Source organism: Nerophis lumbriciformis, linkage group LG17 (assembly GCF_033978685.3).
Source record: "Nerophis lumbriciformis linkage group LG17, RoL_Nlum_v2.1, whole genome shotgun sequence".
Lineage (NCBI taxonomy): Eukaryota > Metazoa > Chordata > Actinopteri > Syngnathiformes > Syngnathidae > Nerophis > Nerophis lumbriciformis.
Window position 1 is genome coordinate 41,182,858 of NC_084564.2, and position 6,000 is coordinate 41,188,857.

Sequence of the window (6,000 nt, forward strand, 5' to 3'; positions counted from 1 at the left end):
ACCCCCGTGGCCGGGGGCTCGTAACATGGGTCACTCCGCGCGCTCCGCCCGCGCAGCTTACCTGCTTGCCACCCCTGTTGCCGGGGGCGCGTAACAGGGGTCACTCCGCGCGCAGTGCGCTCACGAAAGGGGTGGGGCTCACCCTGGTTGATATAGACAGCAGGACGGTGGCCATGGAAGTCGGAACCCGCTAAGGAGTGTGTAACAACCCACCTGCCAAATCAACTAGCCCTGAAAATGGATGGCGCTGGAGCGTGGGCCCATACCTGGCCGTCGCCGGCAGCGAGACGCGCTTGGAGGTGCGCTCAGCGCGGCTCCCATATGATTGCGCACTGGTGTGCGTCTGGGTCGTGACAGCGTGGCACGCGCAAGTCTGTGCTCCATTGGATCAGTCTCCTTTCTTTAACAGGCAAAAGCTTTATAACCTCACCATACCTGCCAACTTTTAAATCAGAAAAACCTAGTAGCCAGGGTCCAAGGGCCGCAGGCCCCGGTAGGTCCAGGACAAAGTCCTGGTGGAGGGTTCAGGGCTTAGCCCCCCGACGCAAAATGATTATTAGCATTCAGACAGGTTAAAATGTTGCTAAAACCATCACTTTTCTATCAGTCACAGTGACTTTTCAAAACAAAAATATTACAGCAAAAATCATATGGGTTGATTGACATGTTTATTCTGTAAGCTAACTTCAATAGTTTGAAATTATTTTGACAGTTAATGCCAGTTATCCTGTCAACCTTTCACAAGACTTCAATTTGTTCATTGAAAGTATAAACAGTATAAACACTTTTAACAGTATGTCGTGCTGTGAAATACAGCCGACAGGATTGCGCACCAAACACGAAGCAAGGCCATGGTGCAAGAGAACAAAGGACTTCTTTCATTTAAGGTTTGTGATAAACCATCAAACTCATTCGTTAAAAGGACTCTATAGTAATATAAAGCAAATTTTTCTGGACATTATCATGCAAGAAAAGTTTATTTTTGGGATCGCGATCACCGCGTAATGATTTTTAAAGGTTGCATTACATTATTAACTGTCCCATGTGATCAGCCAGTGCGATTGGAAGTCCATGCTCAATTATTGCCTCCGTAAATAAAACTTCGGCATTTATCACATCCAAAGAATCTGTTTGGGCGACGAAAAACGTTGAAAGTTTTCCACTTGTATCGCTAGCAACGGCATTAGACTTGTGTTTTTTTGTCCCAACGTGGTCTTTTACATCGCTAATTCCTCCGTGTCCGATCGAAAAATCTTGTCTGCACAAGGTGCAATTCGCGTAGTTTTCACCCTTTTTTTTTTTTTTTTTAATTAATATTAGATATATAACAACGGGCGGATGGCGGGCGGGTGCAGTTCTGATCAAACGTTACATCGGGTGGATGGCGGATGGTTGACGACTTTCTGACGCGGTTGCGGATGAAATAAATTGCCTATCCGCGCATCTCTAATATATATATATATATATATATATATATATATATATATATATATATATATATGATAAATGGGTTGTACTTGTATAGCGCTTTTCTACCTTCAAGGTACTCAAAGCGCTTTGACACTATTTCCACATTTACCCATTCACACACACATTCACACACTGATGGAGGGAGCTGCCATGCAAGGCGCTAACCAGCACCCATCAGGAGCAAGGGTGAAGTGTCTTGCTCAGGACACAACGGACATGACGAGGTTGGAACTAGGTGGGGATTGAACCTATATATATATATATATATATATATATATGTATGAAATACTTGACTTGGTGAATTCTAGCTGTCAATATACTCCTCCCCTCTTAACCTTGCCCTTAACCACGCCCTTCCCCACCCCCGACCACGCCCCCACCCCCCACCTCCCTAAATCGGAGGTCTCAAGGTTGGCAAGTATGCTTTACAATTCATTTTATTTAGTTTTTAAATCTCTTAACGTATTAGCACCACAATATATGTCAGACCTTTTAAAGATGTACACCCCCCACAAGGTCAGCTGACCAGTTTCTTCTTGTCGTCCCAAAAACCCGTTTAAAATCCAGAGGTGATGGTGCATTTTCTGCTGTGGCTCCAAAACTTTGGAACAATATCCCTCTTGCTATTCCCGCTTTAATGACTTTAAAATCACCTTTTACTCTTTGGCTTTTAAACCAGCATGAGAGTTGTGTCTGACTCTCCGAGTATGTACACTATATAAGTATTTGGCCACCCACCTTGACTCACATATGAACTTTTAGTGCCATCCCATTCCTAACCCATAGGGTTCAACATGATGTCGGTCCACCTTTTTGCAGCTAATACAGCTTCAACTCTTCTGGGAAGGCTGTCCACAAGGTTGCGGAGTGTGTTTATAGGAATTTTTGACCTTTCTTCCAAAAGCGCATTGGTGAGGTCACACACTGATGTTGGTATTTTCCAGACTTTAAGGTGCCTAATGTAAGGAATAAGTTTCGTTGAGCTTACCCACCTCGAAGCTATTTTATTTGGTACATGGTGTAATGATAAGTGTGACCAGTAGATGTCAGTCACACATAAGAGATAAGTGTGGGCTGCACAATGATGGCAATATGACTCAAGTAAACAACACCAACATTTTATATGTTCCATTGAGAATGTAGAACATTACACACGGCGCTCAAAAATCTATCAAAATGTTTTAGTAGGACTTTGGTAAGCTATGAAGCCACACCGCTTGATGGATTGTACTGTGCTTCAACATAGGAGTATTATTACGCTGTGTGTAGAAGGTAAGACATATTATCTGGCGTTTTGTTTCGCAATATTATGCAAAAGCAACTTTTCTTACCTTCTGGTACCTGCTGATGTGTATTAGGGATCTGCATAAGTCCTGAAAATAAGTCTGCCTTTATAGTCCGTCCCCCAGGACTGTCTCAGAAAATTTGAATATTGTGATAAAGTTCTTTATTTTCTGTAATACAATTAAAAAAACAAAAATGTAATACATTCTGGATTCATTACACACCAACTGAAATATTGCAAGCCTTTTATTATTTTAATATTGCTGATTATGGCATACAGCTTAAGAAAACTCAAAAATCCTATCTCAAAATGTTTTAATATTTCCTCAGACCAAGAAAAAAAAAGATTTATAACAGCAAAACAAAATCAAACATTTGAAAATGTCAATTAATGCACTCAGTACTTGGTTGGGAATCCTTTTGCACGGATTACGTGGCATGGAGGCAATCAGCCTGTGGCATTGCTGAGGTGTTTTGGATGCCCAGGATGCTACAATAGCGGCCTTTAGCTCATTTGCATTATTGGGTCTGGTGTCTTTCAGCTTCTTCTTCACAATACCCCACAAATTCTCTATGGGGTTCAGGTCAGGAGAGTTGGCAGGCCAATTGAGGACAGTAATGCCATGGTCAGTACACCAGTTACTGGTGGTTTTGGCACTGTGGGCAGGTGCCAGATCATGCTGGAAAATGAAATCATCATCTCCATAGAGCTTTTCAACAGATGGAAGCATGTAGTGCTCTAAAATCTCTAGAAGCGTCTGATTTGGGCTATGGAAAAGAAGCACTGGACAGTTGCAGAGTGGTCCAGAGTCCTGTTATCAGACAAAAGCAAGTTTTTTTTTACTTGGTCTGAGGAAATACTCTAATTTTTTGAGATCAGATTTTTGAGTTTTCTTAAGCTGTATGCCATAATCAGCAATATTAAAATAATAAAAGGCTTGCAATATTTCAGTTGATGTGTAATGAATCCAGAATGTATGACTTTTTTTTTTTTTTTTAATTGCATTAAAGAAAATAAAGAACTTTATCACAATATTCTAATTTTCTGAGACAGTCCTGTAAAGTAGTGTAAAGTTCTTACTTATATATGTCAGTAAACTCGCCATGAAAGCGCTAAAACATACCGGTGTAGTGAGTTTACATTATTCACCCAAGGAACTTTACTTATTAGAGGGTTCTTCGGTTTTTCACGGGACACATTTCCGTTGTTGTTGTTGCCCAAGTGAGCCACGGATGAGGAGATGCTGCTCCGTTATTGATTGAAGTAAAGTCTGAATGTCATTAAAACAGTTAGCGCCTACTTTTGACACTTCTTCCACTCCCGTCCTTGCACACTACACCGCTACAACAAGGAGAAGACACTGTCGAAGTGGAGGCACGTAAATAAGACCGCCCACAAAACGGCACATCCTGAAGTGACTTGAAGATGATGTGTAAAACATCATCTATGCAACATTTTGACCAAAGAACCACCATCACATGTCATGTAGACCACAAGGAAGTCTTTTACCTTTAGAAAGAAATCATAATAATATGACTCCTTTAAAGGCCTACTGAAATGCGATTTTCTTATTTAAACGGGGATAGCAGGTCCATTCTATGTGTCATACTTGATCATTTCGCGATATTGCCATATTTTTGCTGAAAGGATTTAGTAGAGAACTTCGACGATAAAGTTCGCAACTTTTGGTCGCTGATAAAAAAAAAGCCTTGCCTGTAGCGGAAGTAGCAGACGAGTAGCGTGCACATTGTTTACAATCACGGCCACCAGGAGCGAGAGCGATTCGGACCGAGAAAGCGACGATTTCCCCATTAATTTGAGCGAGGATGAAAGATTTGTGGATGAGGAAAGTGAGAGTGAAGGACTAGAGGGCAGTGGGAGCGATTCAGATAGGGAAGATGCTGTGAGAGGCGGGTGGGACCTGATATTCAGCTGGGAATGACTAAAACAGTAAATAAACACAAGACATATATATACTCTATTAGCCACAACACAACCAGGCTTATATTTAATATGCCACAAATTAATCCCGCATAACAAACACCTCCCCCCTACCGTCCATATAACCCGCCAATACAACTCAAACACCTGCACAACACACTCAATCCCACAGCCCAAAGTACCGTTCACCTCCCCAAAGTTCATACAGCACATATATTTCCCCAAAGTCCCCAAAGTTACGTACGTGACACGCACATAGCGGCACGCACGTACGGGCAAGCGATCAAATGTTTGGAAGCGTACTCACGGTACCGCGTCTGCGCATCCAACTCAAAGTCCTCCTGGTAAGAGTCTCTGTTGTCCCAGTTCTCCACAGGCCAATGGTAAAGCTTGACTGTCATCTTCCGGGAATGTAAACAATGAAACACCGGCTGTGTTTGTGTTGTTGCTGCAGTCGGCCGCAATACACCGCTTCCCACCTACAGCTTTCTTCTTTGCTGTCTCCATTGTTCATTGAACAAATTGCAAAAGATTCACCAACACAGATGTCCAGAATACTGTGGAATTTTGCGATGAAAACAGACGACTTAATAGCTGGCCACCATGCTGTCCCAAAATGTCCTCCACAATCCGTGACGTCACGCGCTGACGTCATCATACCGAGACGTTTTCAGCAGGATACTTCGCGCGAAATTTAAAATTGCACTTTAGTAAGCTAACCCGGCCGTATTGGCATGTGTTGCAATGTTAAGATTTCATCATTGATATACAGGTAAAAGCCAGTAAATTAGAATATTTTGAAAAACTTGATTTATTTCAGTAATTGCATTCAAAAGGTGTAACTTGTACATTATATTTATTCATTGCACACAGACTGATGCATTCAAATGTTTATTTCATTTAATTTTGATGATTTGAAGTGGCAACAAATGAAAATCCAAAATTCCGTGTGTCACAAAATTAGAATATTACTTAAGGCTAATACAAAAAAGGGATTTTTAGAAATGTTGGCCAACTGAAAAGTATGAAAATGAAAAATATGAGCATGTACAATACTCAATACTTGGTTGGAGCTCCTTTTGCCTCAATTACTGCGTTAATGCGGCGTGGCATGGAGTCGATGAGTTTCTGGCACTGCTCAGGTGTTATGAGAGCCCAGGTTGCTCTGATAGTGGCCTTCAACTCTTCTGCGTTTTTGGGTCTGGCATTCTGCATCTTCCTTTTCACAATACCCCACAGATTTTCTATGGGGCTAAGGTCAGGGGAGTTGGCGGGCCAATTTAGAACAGAAATACCATGGTCCG